This window comes from Protopterus annectens, chromosome 9.part0 (assembly GCF_019279795.1).
Source record: "Protopterus annectens isolate FY-2018-M chromosome 9.part0, PAN1.0, whole genome shotgun sequence".
In the NCBI taxonomy this organism is placed as follows: Eukaryota; Metazoa; Chordata; order Ceratodontiformes; family Protopteridae; genus Protopterus; species Protopterus annectens.
In genome coordinates this window covers 770,061,663-770,086,819 of record NC_056743.1, presented here as the reverse complement: position 1 = coordinate 770,086,819, position 25,157 = coordinate 770,061,663, and the positions used below count along the sequence as shown (strand labels likewise).

Below are 25,157 nucleotides of genomic sequence, written 5' to 3'. Positions count from 1 at the left end.
CAGCACCAAAGTCAGTGGTGCCATGGTTGGAACTGAAATAGGAATGAATAGCATGGTCAGCACCGAGGGAGAGGGCATAGATCCAGGTGCCGAGGAGGTTTGCGCCTAGGGCGCTGCTGAAGCACGGAACCGACTTGGTTCTGTAACTGACGGAGATGCAGGAACCGAGTGACTCTGTTTTTCCTTATATTTTTTGGTTTTAGGAGGGGGTGAGACCTCCAACCCAGATAGAGCCTCCGAGAAAGGTGTCTTGAGTAAACCTTTTAAAATAAGTTTATTCTTATGTTTTGCTAGTGTCCAATTACTAAAACTAGCACAAATGTCACAATCAGCTTTAATATGATCCATGCACAAACAGTAGGCACAATGGACATGTGTATCTGAGTTAGGCATCTTACATCCACACTTGTCACACTGTTTAAAACACAACTTAGCTTTGTCTGACATGGTAAGGAAAACAATGCTATCTTTAAAATGTAAAGATAAAATAATAAAATACCAGTGATGTTAATTAAGGAATACCATTTGTAAAAAGGGAAGGCCTGTCAAAGACAGATGAGAGGGACAGTAACAAAAAGGGTAAAAAAATTAAATTACCAAGGAAAAGGGTAGGAAATAGGCCTAGGTTATAGGCGACACTGAAAAAAGACTAACTTGACTAAAAATTTAGTAATTTAGAAGAAAAAAATTATCATAAAATCAACAATTTACTACTTAGCTTTGAGAGAGATGGCTAACACGTCTGACTAGGAACACAGCAAATGAGATCTGGAGTACCTAGGAGAGGGACATTGTGGGTAGGTCCTTAGCTGAGAGTTTTTGGCCTGCACAAGCTGGAAAACAGCCATACTGGTTCCGAGGACAGAATCGAGGTCCTATCTGTAATGTATGAACAAAATATTTTCAACATCAGATGCTATTTATACCATCCTGTAAGAAGCTATAATCTGCTTTGGAGAAGTTTTTTAGTTTAGTTGCTGCTGGGGGGGGGGGTCAGGTGTGACAGTTACTTTGAATGAGACTGATTTGTGGTCAGATCTCACCAGGGAAGACCTCACAGTGGGGGGCTACAGTGCCCCCCCATATTGGTGAGCACCAGATCCAAGATGTTGTCACCCATTGTGGGGGCTGTCAGGGCATTGGAGTTAATGAAGTCAAGGAACCTTTGGGCAAGCGAGTTTGAGCTCGATTAATTTCCCCAGTCAATGGATGGTAGTTAAAGTCACCCAACACCATAGTGTTCGGATGTATCTTGATAGATTCAAGTAGATCTAAATAGGCAGAGTGGGTGTCCTGATTCATGGAGGGGGTAGTGTAGCTGGCAGTGACTTCAATAGGTGTCCTACCAACAGTTAATCGCACCTGAAGTATTTCTAGGGAATCATATTGTTTAACCAATCTGCAGGTGTATTTATCTTTAATGAATATTGATATACCAACTCCTTTAATTTCCAAGCCTTCAGTTTGTGGTCTGAACGTGTGGAAGAAGGTGGAACCTGGTATAGCTGGGGGTGCTCTCCACAGCTTTGAACCAGGTCTCCGTGACTCCACAAATGTCTAAGTCTTCCAAGGTGAGGACTGCTTCCAGTGAGTGTAGTTTCTTGTTAAGACTCCTACTGTTTAGCAGCATAACCTTGAGGTTGTTTTTAAATCAAGTTTTTAAGTCAGGAATTTTGTCCTTGAGACACTGCCTAAAAAGGCACTATGGGGGTTGCAAGAGCTTTAGCCAGTAGTCAAAATCCTAGGGTTGACAGATGAAGACCATGTCTGGCAAAGCATTGAGGTCTTTTGATCATGTCACCCCAGGCTAACAGATACTGGATTCCCTTAGAATGACACCAGAAACTAAGCCCATTATTAAAGTCAGTCATTTTCTATTTGCACTGAGGCATCATCCTGGGTGAAGATAAAATGCTACTTAAGGTGAGGGACACACCTGCCTGAGACACACAGTCCAAGAGCTCAGTCATGTCGCTCTTCATATAGTCCAGAGAGGTACATCTCAAGTCATTCATACCAACATGGACTATGACAGAGTCATAACAGTACCTGTTGTTGAGAGACTTGAATGCATGTGTGATATGGAGGATCCTGGCACCTGACAGACAGCAGACCATAACCTTTTCCTTATCCAGCCTGGTAAGAGGGACATCTGTATGTCTCTCGATGGAATCACCTATGACTAATGTGTTTGGTTTTGTGTTTTGCCTTAAGGGCTTGACAGGTGAGACACTGGTATGTGAGCTATTATGTGTATTGTGTTCTAGAGAGGAAGTATTATGTGTAGCATGCTTATTTTTGTGTTTGACAGGTCTCTGATGTTTAGGTATGTTTCTGGTGAGGACCTCAGCATATGTAGGTATGTGTGATGTGGGTTTGGGTGAAGTAGGAAGTGAGGTATGTATGCTGATAACCCGCTCATTGTCATATGTACTGACTGATGTGTGAGAGAGCATGGATTCAAGGTTCTTAATATAACTCCATGTCTCACATGTTGAGTGTGTGTGGACTAGGAGTAGAGGGTTGTTGTTGAACATGAGGCAGTTGCTACACTGCCTCAGGATGCCCATGTTGAGCAAGCTGGCTGGAGAAACTGTGGGAAATTGACTGTCCATAGTGTTAGGTAAATCTATATGGTCAGGAAAAGAGGTCACACTTAGGAATGGCTGGTGGGTGAGAGGTGTGTTGGTACCTAAGGCTAGGCTTAGTGTTCCACCTGACAGTAGAGCAGGGCCACAAAAAATCTCTGGAGTACCTCAAGTAAAGTCCTAAGGGAAAATTTAACAAGCAAAACGTTTGTCTCTATAACCACCATTGGTAACCACCACTATGTGGCAGTGCATGATGGTGTGCTACATGCAAACAAGCACATATGAGAGGCTTAAAATAAGAAATAACCTTTTTAGCTCAAACTAGCCAATAAGGATGCTCTTTCTGAGGTCTAGTCCAATCACCCTCAATTAGATGGGACCCAGACAGCACTCTCCTCCCACAAGGGCGCAGAAGAGCCTTCTCCAACAAAGATGGCTTGAATTTGATGCTCAGAAATTACAAAACAGACTAAGAAACAGCAAACCTGGAACTGGGCTATGCTACAGCTGACCTAGTACAGTATGCAGTAAACTGTGGCAAATAAACAGTTCAGACAATTTAATCAGACAGTAGAATGCAAATACAAATTAAAAGTGCAAATAAGAGCAAAAACTGGAACTTTTAGTTAGTTGAAAGCAAAGGATGTCTCAGATCTTTCAGTATCTCAGTGAAGAGCTGGTTTTAGTGCTCAATCGATACCAAACAGTCTAGATTCAGCAAGTCTGACTCAAGCCTATGCTATAAAATACAGATGTACATAAAATCACAGTCACAACAGCAAACAAATTTAAATAAAGCAGTAATCCAGTAAAAAACTGTTCTCAAACTACAATGTAAGCTTTAAAAATATTTATTTTTTCAGCTGATTTCAGTGTTCAAATGATACCAAACAGTTTAGATTCAGCAAGCCTGAATCTAGCCAAGTACTAGAAATTTAAAGTGCAGAAAATTGCAGTCACAACAAAAAAACAATTTAAATAAAGTGGTGACTGGCAATTCAGTAGTGTACTCCCACAAGAGTATAGACCACAAACTTTCCTAGTGTGAAATAACTGGTCTGAAACCCAAGAGCTTCAACCAGAACCAAGTCACTTAGAATAACAGGCACAATAAGCCTTTCCCAGCAATTCACAAATTAGAAGGGTGTAGACCACACTCTTCCTGCAACAACGGTCAAGACCACAAATCTTCCTAATGTAAAATAATTGGTTTTGGAGCCCAAGTGCTTAAGCCAGAACTAAGACACTTCAGAATAATAGACACAATAAGCCTTCAACAAGCAATTTCCAGCTTAGGAGGGTGTAGGTTATCCTCTACTGGCACGAGAGTTTAGACCACAAATCTTCCTAATATAAAAATAACTAGTTTGGAATCAAATTGCTTAATCCACATCAAAGACACTTAGAATAACAGACTCAATAAGCCTTCACCAGCAATTCCCAGCTTAGAAGGGTGCTGTTGAAGTTATCATTTTTATGAGTTTAGAATGACTGAAGGGATTAGTGGCTTGGACTGAAGATAAAAGGTAAATATTACTGAAACAAGTTTTCTTTTATTCTGAGGCTGCTTGACTGTAGGGTTCGTCTATTTATAGATCAAGTATCCTTTCCCACACTGGACGATGCAGGGAAGCAGCATCCCTGCAAAAATACTTTGTGACTTTGTATCTGTTTAATGTTTTGACATAGTGTTGTTATAGTGATTAAGCTGACAACAAATTATGTAGTTGACAGCATGAAACCTGATAAACCATTATGGACCTTGCAGATAAACATTGGAGATTTCTGCACCCCATGCACACACATAAACACACTCCACATATGTTTCAGGTACACAAGTGAAAGCTATAATTCCATTACATTCTGTGTTACTGAGCTGTATTATCAATTCACTGTATACTACAGCTGCTACTGAGAGCACCTAAATGTGAATCACATTATATTTGCAGACTTAGATCATGAATTTCCATTAAAATTGTCAAGCATGGACTGAGAGTCAAGTGAAACATTTAAGGGAAAATCATGTTATCTCTAAATTCTGCTGTGGATGTATTTGTTGGCAGATAAACAGACTGCTTTTGCATAGCGAAGACCTTGGCAAATCTCTAAAGTCCTTTTACAACAATGTATGCCTGCAACAAATGTGTATGATTCATAAGTAGACTCTTGATGCACTGGTACTACTTCTATGAGTCATATGGGGATGTTTATTTTTTTATATATTTCTAATTCAAATCAAGTCTTACGACTAGCATTATCTGTAACCAAACATTAAGGGGAACTTTTTAGAACTATTCACCTTCATCCACTACTATTCTATGTTTTGGAGTCCCATATCCTTGGAACTATTCTGTTCTCTCTTTTGTTCTATATAACCTCCTGTTCATATGCTTCAACAAACCTTGCTTTTCAATGCTGAACACTTTTTATAAATTCTCCATAGCCCTCTAAAGTTCAAATGTATCAGAGTCCATCAAAATAATCGTACTTTTAATTCCTCTAAAATCAAACCTATGATCTCGAGGACAACCAAAACAATAGCCACCACTGCCTCACCCCAATATCCCTGGCACTCTTGTTACTCCTATATCTCATGTAGACTCCTTCAAGTATCATGACATCATTCCATTGCCTTCCATTCTTATTTTATTATTATTTTGATGTTACAAATAAAAAGGTTTTCTGTCATAGACCAACTCATTTCCTTACTTCTGGAACTCAAAAATGCTATTATCCCAAAACAGGAATATGTACTGCCTGTCTTTTTGGGTTTATATCAGCTTATCCAAAGCTGATAAGAGCAAACACTCTTTGATCGAACCCAAAACGTTGAACAACCTAAATAGCGAAGATATGGAATAGTGATTTTTTTCCAAGGAAAAAAAATCTCTGGGCCGTTTTCAGGAGTTTGCCATTTCCTCCACTGTGGTGCTATCTCGGAGTTGGTATATTTAAGTAGGGGGTGTGGGGGGCAAAGCCCCCCACTTTATGTTGTGTTTTCATTTGGGTTTTTTTGGAGGGGTGTTTTTTTGCGGAACAGTGATTTTTTTCCCTGGGAAAAAAATCGCTGTTCCGTGTCTGCTATTTTGGTTGTTCGACGTTTTGGGGGTCAATCAAAGAGTGTTCGCTCTTATCAGCTTTCAATAAGCTGATATAGACCCGTCTTTTCATTTTGCAATACCTGCATCTCCCTCCTCCAAACTGCCCTTAACCAAAGCTTTCACATCTTACCTCTTTCTGATGCCAGAATTCATCATTACTATCATATGAACTCTACTAATACAATCCCCATCAACAAATAGTACACCTTTTTATTCATCATATACGTTTACCCATCACTACAACTAGAAGTTTGCACTTCTCTTGCTCACAAGCTTATCTTTGTCAGTTAACACTACCACTTACATTCCCAGTCCTCTGGTTCAACTATATTTCATAGATCCATTCAGACTCTCAGTCACTGAAAGTGATTTCACTAAATTTGCCCATGTAGTTTGGAATTCTTTACCCATAGAAATCAAGAATAATTTTCCTTCTTTGTAAAAGAACTACTCTGAATCCACATATTCTACATGCTTCCTTAGCACGGTGGAACTTACCCCTTACTCCATCCTCTTTCAGTATTCTTTCACTTTTTTATTCTCATTTGTTAAATACATATATTACTTATAGCTCATGAAATCAACTTACTTTTTAGTGTGTCTTGAACCACTCAGCTCATTCAATCACACTTTCACAAATTATGTACATGGAGGAAAGTCAGAAATACCTCCCATCCCCAGCATGGAAACAATCAAAGGTCACCCACGGGTGGGTACTCCAGTATCTCAATACAACCTGGTTGTATAGAGAGAGTGTGTCAGCACAAACAAAAATCCCAACACAGGATTGCTGAAAGTCTAAGTATTTAGATTCAAAGTATTTAGAGCAATCCCTACAACTAAATAATCTTATTTGATTTCTAAAAACAAAATAAATCCAGTTCCAAATCCTCCTTCTTCAAAGGGGAGATTGACTGCAGATCATTCATTTTATAGGTTTTATTTGGATAACTGTTTTCATCCTGATAGACTTCTTCAGATCCAGCTCTTACTTCTAAATTTTATATGTTACTACCATACATACTGTTACACAGGGGGCATAGTACACTGTAGAACAACCCAGTTCCACATGATTGGCCTTTCTCCTCCTCAGAATGAAGACATCTGATAGGATATTAGGCGCAGCCTCATTTGCATGGAGAGTTTTTCCCCTGCTCAGAATGTATAAAAGGGTCTCCAACTGGCTGACTGATAGACAAAGCAGCCTGGTGGAGAAAAAAAATCAATTAAAAAAGCATGCATGTTATGAATCTTTACCTGAATTGTAATTATGGTAGTACTGAATGATTTAACTGATGAATTTAATGAAATCTCTTTGCATTGTTTTACCACTATCAAAAATACTCTCTAGATGTTATAGAGCTGTTGTATAAATGAGGGGCAACATTTTTATGCCATCTTAATTTGCCCTCCACTGACTGAATTTCCTTCAACTTCTCATTTTGTCGAAGAAGGACAAAGAAAATGCTGATAAACAATGCACCAAGTCCCCCCAAGCCATTCTTGATTTTTGAGGAAGATGAGAGCTATGTTTTGCAAACCTACCACTCAGGATTTCTGGAGGCATGACTGACCCCAGTCAGTATAGAATCCCTGACAGTAGGTCCAAGCTTTCTAACTTGATCCACGGGGATTCTAATGAATGCAGTCCAGGTGGACTTCAGTGATGTATTTAATTTCATTCTGCACAAAAGCCTGAAACTGATGAGTAGGCTGCAAGCATTCAGGCCTAAACTGGTTGTATGGTCATACGTCTGACTGACCTAAAGGGAATAGAAAGTGGTGGCCAAAGGATTAGTATCATTTGCAAACAGGTCTGGTTCTGCAGATGATATTACTAGGCTGAACTCTGCTTGAAATATTCATATTGGATATCCAAGAAACGTATGCAGTAGTGAAAGCCTGTTTGCAAATGGTGCAAATATGAGGGTAGTTATTACAGCTGAGGAGGGGCTCCAATACAAATTGACCAGTTTATCTAACTAGCTGGGGAAGAGAACATGAACCCTGTTCCACATAATGCACACATACACACTTTGAAAATAGAAATCTGAGGTATAACTGCCACTTTGAAGTGGCAATACTGGAAGTTATAGAAGATACTGAGGCTCTAGTCCCAACAATAATGAATCAATCTGCTGAGAACAGCAAGGCAGTAGAAAGATGAGATGAATTCCATACACCCAGAGGTTATTCTCCCACTGCAAAGCCACTGGTGAGGTATCACATAAAGCAATACTCAGAGTTGTGAAAGTTTTTTTCTGAAGAGATATATTAGGATAGCTGAGCAGTTTCAGAATTGTATTACTAAGTTTATCAATAAGCAGGGGAATGAAGTATGAATACAGACTGAGGACAATTAACACACATGGGCTAGAAAAATGAATGAGTAAATAACATAAATCCAGGACAACTCATTATGTCCCAGAACATCAAAAACAGCACTTATCAAAAGTGCCCATTCTGAAAATGGTACAAGCTACAGATTTTTGCAGGAGGGGCCTCTAATCTCTACACCCTGTGTGGACCTTCTGTAAACAACCCCCCCCCCCCGGAGGGACTTTGCCTCCCACCCCATATCTAAATACAAAAAACAGGGATACAAAAACAGGAAACACTTTTGTTCTCAAATAAACAAAACATGAAGCAGCATCATGGTCTGATGAAGTTCTGTGTTTTATTTATTTGAGAATACAAGTGCTTCTCATTGATTGTATTGGTGTTTTGTGGCATCCAGAAGTAGCTGCAGACTGCTTTTCTTTATTTGTTATTCTAAATGGTTTTACTTCTTTGGGAGAGATTATGTTTTTTTTATTTTAGCAAATGCACCAACATTGAAGAAACAAGCAATTTTTAATGTTTGTCCCTTTCAGCAAGTGTAGCTGCAATGAGGTGTCCTGCTGTCAGTAATATAGAAGCTGAATCCACAAAACATCAAAGAAAGGCTTGGGAAGCTGAGCTGAAGAAGAAATGAAGGTCAAGGAAATGAGACATGACTCACAGATACAAGGACATGGCTTTAGTCTAAGATGAAAAAGAAGTTATGTCTTACCATAACATTCCATCTGTGTTGTAGATCTTTGTTCATTCATTACAATTAGGACTTTGGTTCCATCCTCGGAACCAATACGGCCGTTTCCAAGCTTGTGCCTGCCAAAAACTCTCAGCTAAGACCTACCCATAATGCCCGTCTCCTAGTTACTCCAGATCATGTTCGCCCCCCCCCCCCCATAATAGCGGTAGTAATAGAAAAATAGTAGAAGGCTCTGTCTGAGCAAATACCCTAACCAGGAGTTCCTAAAGTGCACCAGGAGTCCAGGCAGGGGAAAGGAGGGCAGGAAGTAATGAATGAACAAAGATCTACAACACAGATGGAACGTTATGGTAAGACATAACTTCTTTATCTGATGTTGTAAATCTTTGTTCATTCATTACAATTAGGACCAAGTCCCCAGCTACTTGAGTGCTGGATGGCCCTAAGGAAGGATATTCCTGAGCACCATAGAACCAAAAGATGCTCATCCCCTGGAGGCCAAATCCAATTTGTAATGAGACATAAAGGTATGAGGTCTTGCCCAAGTGGCTGCTGCCCAGATATCATCCATAGAGGCTCTGGAATGAAATGCTACAGAAGTAGCCATAGATCTGGTAGAATGAGCCTTTATTCTGGAAGGTAAGGATAGCTTATTCTGTTGGTAGGTAAAGGTAATGACGTTTATAAGCCAGGAGGATAAAGTCACTTTGGAAACAGGTTTACCCAATCTGGGTCCTGCAAAGGCCACAAACAATTGATCTGTTTTCCTGAAAGATTTAGTCCTGTCCAAATAACAACAAAGCTACCGATGCGCATCAAGGGTGCGCAAAAGATACTCCCCTCTATTAGAATGCTGAGGGAAGAAAACTGGCAGGTCAATAGATTGGTTAATAGAAAATCCAGAAATGACCTTGGACAAGAAAGAAGGGTCAGTACGAAGGGACACCCTATCCTTGTGGAAGATGAAGTAAGGTCTCTTGACCATCAAGGCCTGCAGCTCAGATACTCTTCTCACTGAGGTAAGTGCTACTAGAAGTAAGGTTTTCCATGACAAAAACTTTAAATCACATGAATCAAAGGGCTTGAAAGGAGGACCTGTGAGAGACTGAAGCACCAAAGTCAAGTCCCAGGGTTCTAAGGGAGGCTTGACCGGAGGTTTAACATGTAATACTCCTTTCAAAAATGTCTTGCATAGGCAGTGTGACATAATCAAAGAATTATCAAATCCATTATGAAAATTGGCAATAGCTGCTAAATGTACAGTGATTGTCGATGCTGAGGCTCCTGCATGTAAAAGAGTCATCAGGTATTGAAGGATCTTTTGAATAGACATAGAGAATGGATCTATGTTCTGATCTTTGGCCCAAATAGAAAACCTAGTCCATTTACTAGAATAAACTTTCCTGGTGGAAGGTTTCTGTGAAGCCAGAAGAATTTCACGAACAAGAGATGGAATGTCAGGCATCCTGGCAATCACTGGAAGTGGAGGAACCAAGCTGTGAGACTGAAACTGTGAAGATTCGAATGAATCAGTCCCTGAGGATGAGATAACAGGTCTTGTGAATGATCCAGGATCCGCAGGCTGTGAATCAGATGAGGTCATAGAAATGGGAATCAGACTTGATGGGGCCAAAAGAGGGCAATGAAGATCACTTTGCTTCTCAACCTCTGAGCTTTCTGGAGAAATTTGGAATGAGGGGAAACGGGGGAAAGGCATACAGAAAACCCAGGGGCCAATAATGCGTTAGAATGTCCCTTGGGGTTTCCCCCTAAGGGGGGATCACGGCAAAGTAGCTTTTGTATTTGTTGTTTAGGGGGGAAGCAAACAGGTCACAGAAAAGCTTGCCCCAGCGATGGAAGATCCGATCCGCTGTTACAGGGTTGAGGGACCACTTGTGAGGCATCAGGATGTTCCTGCTCAGATTGTCCGCAATAAGGTTGGAACTCCCGGGAATGTACATTGCTATAAGAAAGCGTTTGGAAGCTATCACCCAGTGCCAAATCCTCATAGCTTCCCAACACAGGTGGCAAGACCTGGTTCCACCTTGCTTGTTGATATACCAGACGACTGCCATGTTGTCTGACTGAATTACAGTGGTCCCAGAAGGTAGGGATGCATGGAACACTTGCAACACTAAAAGAAATTCCCTCAGTTCCAGGACATTTATGTGCAAATTTGCCCCCATTGGGGGCCAGGTGCCTTAGACCATCTTTCCCTGGAAATGCCCCCCCACTCTAACAGGGAAGCATCTGTGGTCACTATGACCATGGGCTGGGGAAGACAGAATGGTCAACACCAAAGATTCATTTGTGGCTTCATCCACCATAACATTTCTTCCTTGCAACAGTTTGTAAGACGTATCATGTGGTCGAGTGGATGAGTTAAAAATGACCATTGTGCGAAAAGGAGCCACTGCAGGATTCTCATGTGCAGCCTCGCCAGTGGTACTAACATAATGGCAGCTACCATGGAGCCTAAGATTGCAGTACAAGGCATGCTGGTACACAGGTCTGAGGAAGAAGGTCTTGGATTTGGTGTCTTATTTTCGAAAGCCTGTGAGGAGGGAGAGAAGCTTGACAGGATGTTGTGTCGAAGACTGCACCAACAAATTCCAGTGTCTTTGTTGAGGACATTTGAGATTTTTCCTTGTTGACTGTAATCCCCAAGTGGAGAACGAGACCTTGAGTGTAAGAGACGCTGCAGATTGGGAGATTCCTGGTCAGGGCAGTAAGGAGCCAATCTTCTAGATACGGAAACACCTGGAATCCTTGTAGTCAAAGATTAGCTACCACAACTGCCATACATTTGGTGAACACTCAGGGGGCTGTCGATGGACCGAATGGCAGTGCTCTGAACTGGTAGTGATTGGCTCCCAGCCGGAAGTGGAGAAACATCCGTGAGTGGTGATCCATCTTTATGTGGTAGTACACATCCTGGAGGTCTATAGAGCACATCCAGTTGTTCCTCCCTAGGAAGGGGATAATGGACTGTACCGTGACCATCCAGAATTTTTGAGGTTTGATAAATTTGTTAAATAGGCTGAGATCCATAGTTCGTCTCCAGTCCCCTGTCTTTTTTGGCACTAAAAAGAACCTTGAGTAAAACCCGGATCCTGTCTGGTCTGGTGGGACTGGTTGGATGACTCTTTTTCTTAGCAGCTTTTCTATTTCTAAGTCTGCTAATTCCCTCTGATTGGGTGGTACATCGGGGATTCGTTTGATGGGTCTGGGAGTTAAATCGAATCATATTTGGTAGCCTCTGGATATTACTCTCTGCACCCAAACATCGGTAGTAATAAGTTGCCAGGCGGGTAGGTACAGAGAAAAACTACCCCAACTGCTTCCAGATGAAAGCAATCAGGCCACTGCTCAGGAGCACTGGTAGGGTCTGCCGAAGAAAGAATCTGTAGTGCCCTGGTTACACGGACCCCTCTACCCTGAAAGGGGCATCTTCCAGATGAGTTGCCCCCTCTGCCCCGGGGGGATTGCTCACCATGAGAGTCACGAAAAGATCCTTGGGATTTCTTGAACCACATTTTTCCTCCCTTCTGGTACCTGGAGTAGGACCTCTGGGGGTTGGAAAAGCATATGCCCACAGCAGACAAGGTCTTTCCATCTTTCTCACTTTGTACAAGTGTGTCTCATACTTTGGGTCCAAAAAGGGCAGATTCTTTGACAGGTGAATTGACGAAGGAAGATTTAAAGGGGTCTGCGAAGTCACACAACCACATCCAAGCATTACGTCTCATAACACTGCCTGATGCAGCAGCTGGAGCTGCCCCCTCGGTGGTGTGAGATATCAAAGGCATCGAGGAGTTTGAGGTGGATTCAAGGGTAGCTAGCTGCAAGGTAACAATGTCATGCAACTCATCAGGCAGTACCCCTGCCAAAAAGGAAGACATTTCAGAAATTAGGTCTCTTTGGAGGCGAGTGAAGTGTGCCAGATAGTTCAGTGACTGAATGGCAAAGGTCACTGAAGCATAGGTCCACTTCCCTAGTCTGTCCATGGTCTGAGACTACCTGTTCAGATAATGGACAGTGGAACTATCTTCTGCCAGTTCCCTCTTGGTGGCCGCCACCACGACCATGGAATCAACTGTCAACTGCTTGGACCAGTGGGGCTGGTCTTCAAGTGTAGATAAAATTTTGCCTGGCCTCCAGGGGACAGGTTCTACATTGTCTGGGGCCTTCCAGGCATGCTGCACAATGAGCTTAACAAGGCCATCTGCCAGTGGGGTCACCCAGGAAGTAGATGGCCTGGCACAGAAGGCCTGCAAGAACACCAATTCCTCAGAAGAAAGGTTAGAGGACTTCCAGTCTCCCCACTGCTTGAGGATTTTGAGAATGTCTCCGAATGAGATGTCATCTGGGGGAGACCATGGGGACCCTTCCCCCTCATCACAATTGGTGTCTTCAGTGATAGATTCCTCTGGGGAATGAAGGTGCTTCCTCTTGCACTGTTTCTTCCGGGGTGGCTCCCCAGTGGGATCTTTGAGGAGGACTCCGGAGAAGGGGTTCCCTTCAAAGGGGGGTCTTGCGGCTCCCGTGCCTGGGATCCCGAAAAAGGGGGTTGGGACAGCTGCATGCTGGGGGGGTTCTGATGCTGATGTCATTGGTGCTGACTGTGAGCCTGCAGAGGCAAGGACCCGCTCCATCACCTGGAAAGCAGGCCCACCTGAGGAGGGAAGGGAGCCCGGAACTGAGAAGGACAACCTCGGAACCAGGGTCACAACCTGCCCTGAGAAGCCCACATCCAGGTGAGGAGCCCCAAGAGAACTGGAAGCCATCAGAGCCATGGACATAGATGGCACCAGGCTAGGTACCAAGGTACGGATGGTCCAAGCACTGCTCCGAGAGAGCATCGGCTCCACCTGAGCTGATGCAGCAAGGGTGGTCAGTGCCAACAAGGGAAAAACTGCTGTCAGAGCCGAGACAGTATGCACCGGGGTGAACATCGGTACTGAGATTTCTGGGACCTGGGTAGAGGCCAGAGGAGGAGAAACAAGGGAAGATGTAGTAAAAGATTCCAAGCCAAGAGAGACGGAAGTTCTAGCTGGAATGGGCAATCCCCTAGCTGCCAGAAGCTGATCCACAACCCGCACTAGGTCTAATTCAGAAAACCTCCTGGTGGATCTAAAGGAGGCTGCTGAAGGAGAATCAGGTCTTTCTAGAAAGGGGCTAAACCTCATCTTCTTCTTTTGGCTGTTCCCGTTAGGGGTCACCACAGCAGATCACCTGTTTCCATTTCTTCCTGTCCTCTGCATCTTGCTCTGACACATCAACCACCTGCATGTCCCCTCTTACCACATCCATAAACCTTATCTTAGGCCTTCCTCTTTTCCTGTTACCTGGTAGCTTCATCCTTAGCATATTTTTCCCAATACACTCAGCATCCCTCCTCAGCACATGTCCAAACCAATGTAATTGTGCCTCTCTGTCTTTGTCTCCAAACCTTCCAACCTGGGCTGACCTTCTAATATACTTATTCCTAATCCTGTCCACCCTCGTCACACCCAGTGCAAATCTTAACATCTTTAATTCTGCCACATCCAGCTCAAACTCCTGTTTTTGTCAATGCCACTGTCTCCAACCCATACAACATAGCTGGTCTCACTACCCACTTGTAGACCTTCCCTTTCACTCTTACAGGTACTCGTCTGTCACAAATCACTCCTGACACTCTTCTCCACCCACTCCATCCTGCCTGTACTCTCTTCTTCACCTCTCTTCCACACTCATCATTACTCTGAACTATTGACCCCAAGTATTTAAACTCATCCACCTTTGCCACCTCTACTCCTTGCATCCTCACCATTCCCCTATCCTCCCTCTCATTCACACTCACATATATTCTGTCTTAGTCCTGCTGACCTTCATTCCTCTTCTCTCTAGAGCATATCTCCATCTCTCCAGGGTCTCCTCCACCTGTTCCCTACTCTCACTACAGATCACAATGTCATCTGCAAACATCATAGTCCACGGGGACTCCTGTCTGATCTCATCTGTCAACCTGTCCATCACCATTGCAAATAAGAAAGGGCTCAGAGCTGATCCTTGATGTAACCCCAATTCCACCTTAAACGCATCCGTCACTCCCACCGCAGACCTCACCGCTGTCACATTACCCGCGTACATATCCTGTACCACTCTTACATACTTTTCTGACACTCCTGACTTCCTCATACAATACCACAACTCCTCTCTAGGCACCCTGTCATATGCTTTCTCTAAGTCTACAAAAACACAATGCAGCTCCTTCCGACATTCTCTGTACTTCTCCATCAACACTCTCAGAGCAAAGATCACATCTGTAGTGCTCTTTCCTGGCATGAAACCATACTGCTAATCACTAATCATCACGTCCCTTCTTAACCTTGCTTCCACTACTCTTTCCCATAACTTCATGCTGTGACTGATCAATGTTATCCCGCTGCAGTTACTACAGCTCTGCACATCACCCTTATTCTTAAAAATCGGTACCAAAACACTTTTTCTCCATTCCTCAGGCATCCTCTCACTTTCCAAGATTTCATTAAACAATCTGGTTAAAAACTCCACTGCCATTTCACCTAAACACCTCCATGCTTCCACAGGTATGTCATCTGGGCCAACAGCATTTCCATTCTTCATCCTCTTCATAGCTATCCTTACTTCCTCCTTGCTAATCCATTGTACTTCATGATTTACTATCCCTACATCATCCAACCTTCTCTCCCTCTCATTCTCTTCATTCATCAACCCCTCAAAGTACTCTTTCCATCTCCTCAACACACTCTCCGCGCTTGTGAGTATGTTTCCCTCATTATCCTTTATCACCTTTACCTGCTGCACATCTTTCCTAGCTCGGTCCCTCTGTCTAGCCAATCGGTACATGTCCTTTTCTCCCTCCTTAGTGTCCAACCTTTCATACATCTCTTCGTATGCCTTATCCTTAGCCTTCACCACCTCTCTCTTTGCCATGCACCTCATCTCCTTATACTCCTGTCTACTTTCTTCATCTCTCTGACAATCCCACTTCTTCTTTGCCAACCTCTTTCTCTGTATACTCTCCTGTACTTCCTCATTCCACCACCATGTCTCCTTGTCATCCTTCCTCTGTCCAGATGTGATACCAAGCACCTTTCTAGCCGTCTCCCTTACTAGCTCTGCTGTAGTTACTCAGCTATTTGGTAACTCTTCACTGCCACCCAGTGCCTGCCTTAACTCATCCCTGAACTCCACCTCACAATTACCCTTTTTCAATTTCCACCACTTGATCCTTGGTGCTGCCCTCACAGTCCTCCTCCTCTTCTTGATAACCAACGTCATCCTACAAACCACTATCCTATGCTGTCTAACGACACTTTCTCCGGTCACCACTTTACAGTCTCCAATCTCCTTCAAACTGGCCCTCCTACATAAGATATACTCCACCTGTGTGCATTTTCCTCCACTCTTGTATGTCACCCTCTACTCCCCCCTTGTTAAAATACACATTCACCACAGCCATGTCCATCCTTTTCACAAAATCCACTACCATCTGACCTTCTGCATTCCTTTGTTTAACAGCATACCTACCCATCACTTCCTCATCCCCTCTGTTCCCTTCACCAACATGCCCAATGAAATCTGCTCCAATCACCACTCTCTTACCCTTGGGTACAGTCATCACCACTTCATCCAATTCACTCCAAAATGTTTCTTTCTCATCCATTGCACACCCAACTTGTGGAGCATACGCACTAACAACATTCATCATTACACCATCAATTTCCAGCTTCATAAACATCACTCTATCCGACACTCTTTTCACCTCCAAAACACTCTCAGCATACTGTTCCTTCAGAATAACTCCTACGCCATTTCTCCTCCCATCTACACCATGATAAAACAATTTGAACCAACCTCTGATACACCTAGCCTTACTCCCCTTCCATCTGGTCTCTTGCACACTCAATATATCAACCTTCCTTCTGTCCATCATATCACCTAGCTCTCTCCCTATACCAGTCATACTACCAACATTCAAAGTTCCAACCCTCACTACCACAGTCCTAGCCTTTCTCCTCTCCTCCTGCCTTTGGCCATGTCTTCCGCCTCTTCTCCTCCTTCGGCCAACAGTAGCCCAATTTCTGCCAGCATCCTGTAGGCTAACAGTACTGGTGGCGGTCGTTGTTAACCCGGGCCTTGACCGATCTGGTATAAAAAATTTTCTTGGTGACTGCATGAAATGTTTTGGTGATGTTTTACGCCGGATGCCCTTCCTAATGCAACCCTCCCCATTTATCCAGGCTTGGGACCAGCACAAAGAAATGCACTGGCTTGTGCATCCCCAGTGGCTGGGTTAGAAAGGGGGCTAAACCTCTGCCCCAAAAAAGTTGGGGAGTATCATGTCCTTGGCAGATATTTGACTTTAGGAGCTGATGGAGCTGAAGAAACTATTGGCACTGTGGCCGGAGATGGTGCTGAAGCAGGTACAGTCATAGGAACCAATGTTGGATCCAAGGACGGCACCAAAGTCAGTGTCGCCAAGGCTGGAACCGAAATAGGGGTGAATATCATAGGCAGCACCGAGGGAGAAGATACAGAACCTGGTGTTGAAGAGGTCTGCACTGAGGGCGCCTGAGAAGCATGGAGCTGACTCGGTTCCATAACTGATGGAGATGCAGGAACCAAGTGACTCCATTTTTCCTTATGTTTTTTGGTCTTTGGAGGGGGTGAGACCTCCAACCCAGATAGAGCCTCCGAAAAAGGTGTCTTAAATAAACCTTTTAAATAAGCTTATTTTACATTCTGCTAGTGTACGATTACTAAAACTAGCACAAATGTCACAGTCAGCTTTAATATGGTCCCCGCTCAAACAGTAAACACGAGTGTGTCCGTCCGAGTTGGGCATCTTATGCTCACACTTGTCAAACTGTTTAAATTCCAACTTAGCTTTGTCTGACATAGTAAGACAACAGGTCTATCCTAATAGAAGAAACAAAAGAAGGGAGAGAAAAAAGTGATTAAAAAATGCCACAAGTGGTAAGGAAGGGCCTACCAAAGGCAGGAGAGAGAGACAGTACCAACAATGGTAGAAATTTAATTTCCAAGGTAAAGGGTAGGGAATAGAAGTAGGTTATAGGTGACACTGAGAAAAGGCTAAATTGACTAAAAATAAGAAATTTTGAAGAGAAACTATATTAAAAATCATAATTTTCCACTTAGCTTTGAGAGAGATGGCTGGCACGTCTGACGAGGAGTGCGACAAACGAGATCTGGAGTAACTAGGAGATGGGCATTATGGGTAGGTCTTAGCTGAGAGTTTTTGGCTGGCGCAAGCTTGGAAACGGCCATATTGGTTCCGAGGATGGAACCGAAGCCCTAATTGTAATGAATGAACAAAGATTTACAACATCAGATGAAACATTTCTTTACAGACTGGGTTTTGAATTATAAATTTGTATAGCTCTCTCTCTCTCTCTCTGTGCTTAAGTAAAGGGATGGTAGAATAGGCAAACAGATACAGACAGACAGGCAGACAAATATAAAAACAGCATAGATAGACACATGACAGATAGACAGAAGGTCAGAAAAGAGGAAGACGTGGAAAGAGGGAAGGAATCTGCTTAAGGAGTAGCTGCACATGTGCACATATCTGATAGTCTACAGTTTCCTTCCGTCAACAAAGTTGCAATATTTTGTGTTTATATTTGTGCTACAACATTGAACAATGTTGTTGAAAAGCCTTTCACTTTCTGGATTCATCTGAAATTAAGCTACATTCATTTTTACTCTTTACTTTTTTGTTTTAAGGTTAAAACTAAGCCTACTGAAAATGGAGTAGTCAACTGCTTTTCATAACAGTGCTTAAACTTAAGCAGTGCACAGAAATGTATAAGAATATACAGTAAGATTGATGGTATTTCAAATTACTCTATCTACACATAACACTCCTGCCTTTTATATCTTTTCATTTTGATTACTGCCCTTATTGTGTTACTGCCCTTATTGTGTGTCCTGTTGATGATTAGATCACCCGACTTTCTCTGAAACCCTGTCTTATTTCTTTTGCATCCATGTGTATCTTGAAATAATTTCTTCATTCATTTCCTAGGCATCTACATCCCTTGGTGAATTAAAACTCCATAGGTAAGGATCCTTGATTAGCAGGATATCTTTGAAAGGAAAGCAGGAATTGTTCTAATGTCGAAATGCTGTGGTCAAAAGTCATAAAAACTCTTGGAAAAATTAAAGAAACTTTAAATATAAATCATTGTGTAAAAACATGAATATTAAAAAAAAATCCTAATTTTTTATTTATTTTATTTTATTTTACATTTGACTGGGAAAGTTTGACTGGACACAGATCCATTTTCAGCGGAGGCCCGGGGAGAAAAGCTCCAACAGCATTACATACAAGAAAATTTCACAAAAGAAGGAATAGCATACAGAAAGAAATATTACTTCCATATAAACATAAGTAAGGTATAGCTTAACAATTAAAGGAGACATTTAGTAAAGTCAATAAGTTAAGATTATTCAGGATTCCAATAGTAAGATCTGTATAGAATATTTTTTTTGTATTAATGTATATTTGAGTGTTTGCCTGAATTATGAATACTTGCAGTAATTTTGCTAAAGTAACGACAGCTGGTAATTAAACTTTACACAGAAAGGAATAAGGGGACCTTTAGTAGAATCATTGAGCAAGGTAATGGTAAGAAATAAACTGGGGAGTATCATGAGCAAAGCCAATTGTTTGAAAAGTGGGTTTTCAGGAGATTTTTAAATTGAATAGTGGAGGTAGTAGAGGTTATTTGGTTAGGTAGTGAGTTCCAGATTCTGGCAATAGTGCAGGCAAAGAGAGATTTGCCAGTGTCATTTTTGTATCTGATGACATTTATGAGGTTCTGGGAACTAGATCTTAAGGCTCTAGTGGGAATGTGGGGGTTAATTATGTATTGGAGTGCAGAGTTTTTTTCCAGAAGGTAGTAGAGTTTATGTGCTATTGAGAGTTGATTGAGTATGAATAGATGAGGTAACTCGAGCCACTTGAGCTGGTTAAGGGCAAGACAGTGGTGGGATTTGTATAAGGCTTCAGTAGCAAACTTGGCAATCTCGTTATAACAAGATTCCATTTTGTTCAGATCAGTTTGGCGGAGATTAGTAAGGATGGGGAAGACATGGAGAAGGATGGATAAGAGATGAGTTCTTGCAGTAGTAGCTTTGGTTTGTTTTGTGATAAACTGTTTGTTCCTATAGAGGAGTCCTAGCTTTTTGTTAACTTTCTTGATGGTTTGTGCTATATGGATGTCAAGTTTCGGGTTATTGTCTATTTCTACACCTAGCAGTTTAGTGTGTACAGTTGGAGTGATTTGAATGTCGTCTTTGGAGTGAATGTGAAACTATTGTTAAGGGGGGGGGCTCGATCAGGGCTGAAAAGAATTAGTTGAGTTTTTTTGGGGTTAAGAATAAGTTTGATGTTAGTGAACCATGTTTTGGCTAGAGTAAAATTATTTTGGGTTAGGGTTTGCAGTTCGTTTAAGGTGGGGAGGCACTTATAAGGGTGGTGTCATCTGCGTATTTTACTTCTGATGCTGTGAGTGAGGAAGAAGAAATTTCTTTGGTAAATACTGAAAAGAATAGTGGGCCTAGGATGGATCCTTGAGGGACTCTTATGGATACTGGTAGCAGGGGGGACAGCTGGTCATGCCAAAGGACTGCTTGCTGACAACCAGATAAGTAGCTATTGAACCATGACATAGTGGAGGAGCTGAAGTTTAGGGTAGATAGAGTTTGGAGAAGAATACTATGGTTTACCAGGTTAAAGGCTTTTGATAAGTCTAAGAAAATGGATGATACAAATAGTCCCTTGTTTCTGTGGTGGTTAACTGTATCAGTAAATGATAGTAATGCTGTGGTGGTGCTGTGAGTGGGTCTAAAGCCATGCTGAGTTTTGGAGAGTAAGTTGTTTTGTACTGCAGTAGTTGGGAATGAACAACTCGTTCTAATATTTTGGATAAAGGTGAAAGAATTGCAATTGGGCGGTAGTTGGTGAGTTCTAAGGAGTTGCCTCCTTTGTGCAGTGGAATAATATGTGATGTTTTCCACAAGGTAGGAACTTTGTATTCTGCAAGTGACCTGTCTATGAGGATGGACACGGGATAGGCTATAGCCTCTGCTGACATCTGAAGGAAATCTGCTGGTAATATTTTGGGGGCAGGACAATTAGGCTATGTTGGGGGCAACCTGCAGTAGCAAGTTACATAATATACAGAATAGATGTTTGTACTAGTTGCTAGTGCCACTGTGCGTGTCATTTGCTAAACAATGATTTCATTGAACAAGACAACTGAGAATATTTTATAGGTACATGAAGAGTGGTGAAAAGAAATATATGGAGCCTTCTAAAACCTGACATATTGTTATAGCAGTAATAACATAAATCAGTTAATGGCCAGACAGCTATTCTAAAGTAAATTCACAATTGTATATATATATATATATATATATATATATATATATGTGTGTGTGTGTGTGTGTGTGTGTGTATACGTATATCTATCTCTATACGTATAAACACACACACACAAATCTATAAACCTGTCTCCCTGCTCCCTCTGGTGGTGATGACTGCGACAATCTCTTTACTGTATTACGCAAGATAGCGTTAATTTGAAAGTATCGAGCGGTACAGCACCATCATAGAAATGTAAAAAAAAAAGCTAAATTGACTGTTGCTGAAGCGACAGCAGCTTAAAGGAGGCTGTAGTAAGACACTTAGATAAAAAAAAACTGTACATTGACAAATCCCCACAATTCTGTGCACTGCCTTCCTTAATAATCTGTCCACGCATATAAGCAGTTTAAGCAACGGAACAATATAGCTTCTTCAGTGGCCAGTTCTAGTGTTGGGTATTTGTAAACTCTTGTCTGTGGGTCTATAAAATGCAAAATGACACCTGTGAAAAGTTATATTTAGTACTTGAACGTAAAAATGTGCCCTGCGGACTGACTGTAAGAAATAGGTCTTGTTCATAGTTTTAACCTGTCTAGATAATGAGTAACATTTGTCTTAAAAATCCTGCATGTCAAGCTTCCTAGATAATTGGATCTAACACCTGTTGCTAAAGTGTTCACCCTCACTTATTTTACAATGTGTGCGTTTTACAGCTATTTATCGTGGCAGAATTGCACATGGGTTTCTGAAGCTGACATAATGGAGGAGAAGCAGCCTGCGTCTGCCGCGCTTATAAAAACATTTAACTTATACTCAATACGTACACATAGCAAGTCTTTTTAAAAGCGTAGATACGAAGTAGGCCATGTTTCCTTGAAAAACCGAATCATTCTTAAAATAGAACTGCAAAATGTTTACCTTGTAAACGGTTTACAAGTTAGTGAGTAAAAAACGACACCAAACTTTTTTTTTCCAGTGTACAAGTTGGTAGGGATATGTGGCCGCCATTGTGGCGACTTTTTGGTGTGTGTGTGTGTGTGTGTGTGTGTGTGTGTGTGTTGGTCAGCACGACACTCAGTTTTTCGTTTGAAGCCTCTACGTATTAGCTCTTGTTCACTTGTTGTTTAAACCAGTGTCTATGTTTTAATTTACTCTTACTAGCTTAAAACCTACAGACCTAGATTAGTATTTCGTCAACTTACTTTTGCCTACTGTGTGACTTTGCACAAGTCACTTAACCAGACAGACAGTGCTGCCTGTCTTGAGTGTGAAAAGATCTATGTTGACCAGAGATATAGGCAAATACAACCAAACAAATAACATAGCTGGAGACCGCGGATCCCTAGACAAGACTTGTCATTAAACTGTTCAACCCTAAGCATGCCGTTTCCCTCATTCAGACGCCCAGTTTTCATTTGAAGGCTCTTTCTGGGATCAGTGAACTAGGTGAATAAAAATAAATTACTAATTTGTAAGATAAAGCCAACTTTGAGGACTCAAAGTCATAGGGCAGGATAATGGTGGAGGAACAGGGTGGTAACTAATTTGTCAGCTTACTGAATACCTGACTGTGCACAATGCAAGTACTGAGGCTGTATCCCAAAATCTAGATCTGAGCATAACTTGCTGATACATTTGTGCATCAGCGTTGCAGAAGCACTCTCCTATACCATGAAAATAAATGCATCCCAGAGATATACTCCCCTTTGCTATTGCAAAAAAAAAATAAAAAATGCACACACACACACACACACACACATATATATATATATATATATATATATATATATATATATATATATATATATATATATGCACACTGCTAATTTAAATCCAGATGATAAGAACCGAAATGATACGGGGCACTGACATCTGGACTCTATGAGGCTAACTCCAGTCGCGACCACCACAATTTTGTTTACGAAAATTGTAATCATGCTGCATTTACATGTCCTCCTGTTCTAAAAAAAACTTTAGAAAATCTGCCAATACAACATGCATAAAGGGCACATAATAGAATTCGGAATCTTACCGTTCAGAGAGATGCTTCACTGCAGTCTGTGCTTCTTACGGACTGTAAACTCTCCGGATTCTTTCTTTCTTAGCTATTACACGTTCAGATATTTACCTTTTTATGTTAAGCAGGAGCTACCAGAATGGCTGGTCTCAGAATTTCACGTCATGTGCCCGCATCCTTTCTCAATAAAGGCACGGCAACTGAGTTCTTGGAAAGTGTTGCCGCAAGACAGAAAGAGATAGAAAGTGATTCAGAAATACATTGGTTTATCTACAGACTGTAGTGTGGTCCAAATATAGTAACATGTAAGAGCTCATTTGGCAAACACTACCAGCTTATTTGTATTATCTCTATTAGTATATTGCATAACACCTACAACTTATATTGTGTTGCAGATGAGTTCGTTTACAAAGAATTGGGAGAGTGCTAGCACACAGTCGGTTTCATCTAACATGTTTTAGCAAAATAACATGAGCATAAACACACACGTACACGTTGCTATGTGTCTTGCATGGTTATGCATACGTCATACCTCTCAACATCTTAGTGCAAGAAATCTGGACAAAGCCAACAATAATGGGGGAACAAAGGCCCAAAAATAGGGACCTTTTTTAAATATTGCTCTTACGAACTTAGAAATGTGATAGAACAGCAAGCTTCTTATTATGAATGCATGAATTTTAAAGGGTATGGAGTCAGTAACTCAAACGTCTATTATTTTCTGACTTCAACCCTCAATGATTTGCCAGAAACCTACAATTTTATGAAAAACAGACCCAAAAAAAGAGGCAAAAATCTGGGGATTCTGTGAAAATCTGCACAGTTAAAAGGTATACGTAAATATGTGTTGCCCAATTATACTACTGCTACACACACACACACACGGCTGTTCTTACAATGCTTTGGAGAGGTGTGGGATTTTGCAGTAGTTCAGCGTTTGAAAATAGCCCAACTCCAGAATCCTTACAGCACTCTCAGTTCCACCAGTGTGTTATTGACCTGCATTGACGTCATTGCGTCATTAGGTCTCCCTTAGAAACACTGACTTACAAAAATAGCATCAAATTAATTCAGTTGGCAAATAACGGCTAGTAGCGGGATCCATCCATAGATACAACTCCAGAATTTTCATCTCCAGCTTTATCATGCCTTTCATTAGCATCCAAATAGAAACCACGCTACTAGTGAGATACCCATGTTAGAATAAACGTAAAAGAAAGATAAAATGCAAATGTAAACGTGCTTTATCCTCCCATTTAACCTAAAAATGCTTTAGCTGTATACCGTAAGTCCACTTTTGCTGCTAATATCTGTATTTAGCTGTCACTGTGGAGTGTTTTAACTGACGTATATGTTAAATACTTCACAAAGCAAATTAACAGCCGCAGTATAGAGCTTCCTAAAGATAAGAAAAATGAAGTGTCTAACAATATAAAGTTGTCAATCCATGCTAGTTTCCATTGCATTTTAAAGTCATAATTTCTAAACTGGTAGTCATTTAAATATACATGTTTCATAGAAAATAATGCAGTGATACACTTAACAATGTTGCTGTACATTCAGAAAGAAATTATTTAATTCGCCATCTTTCAAGTATTCGCTTTAGCTGCTGTTATCCAGCTTTCATGTATCACCTTTATCATTTAGCACCCAGAAGATGATGTAAATAGGTTGCGTTATAAAATAACTGTCATATCTTCAAACTGTGAGTTTTTATGGCATATTCTTTGCGAAGAACTGGTTATATATTTGTGTTAGTAGCCAATGTCGTCCTCATATATTGTTCTGCCTACGTGGGTTATTGCAGTCGCACTTGGGAAAGCAGGGCTTGCAAGGTGGACGCCCTTGCTATTTTTACTGCACACGATTCCTTACGCCTCCGCTTCAAGGAGCCCCCTTAAAGTGTACCGCCAATTTTTTTTAGATCTGCCCATTTAAAACACGCGTTTAGTGAGTACTAGTTATACGGTACATAAGTGCGAAACCCAGA

The 25,157-nt window shown here is 41.5% G+C and overlaps 1 long non-coding RNA gene across 1 annotated transcript in view; it reads right to left on the bottom strand.

Annotated features, from left to right (window-relative positions):
- LOC122811512 overlaps window positions 1-23,883 on the bottom strand; it is a 518,443-nt gene extending 494,560 nt beyond the window's left edge. The window contains exon 1 of the long non-coding RNA XR_006366262.1: window positions 23,183-23,883. This is a non-coding gene — a long non-coding RNA (uncharacterized LOC122811512). The remainder of the gene's footprint in view (window positions 1-23,182) is intronic.
- Between the last annotated feature and the right edge of the window lie 1,274 nt (window positions 23,884-25,157).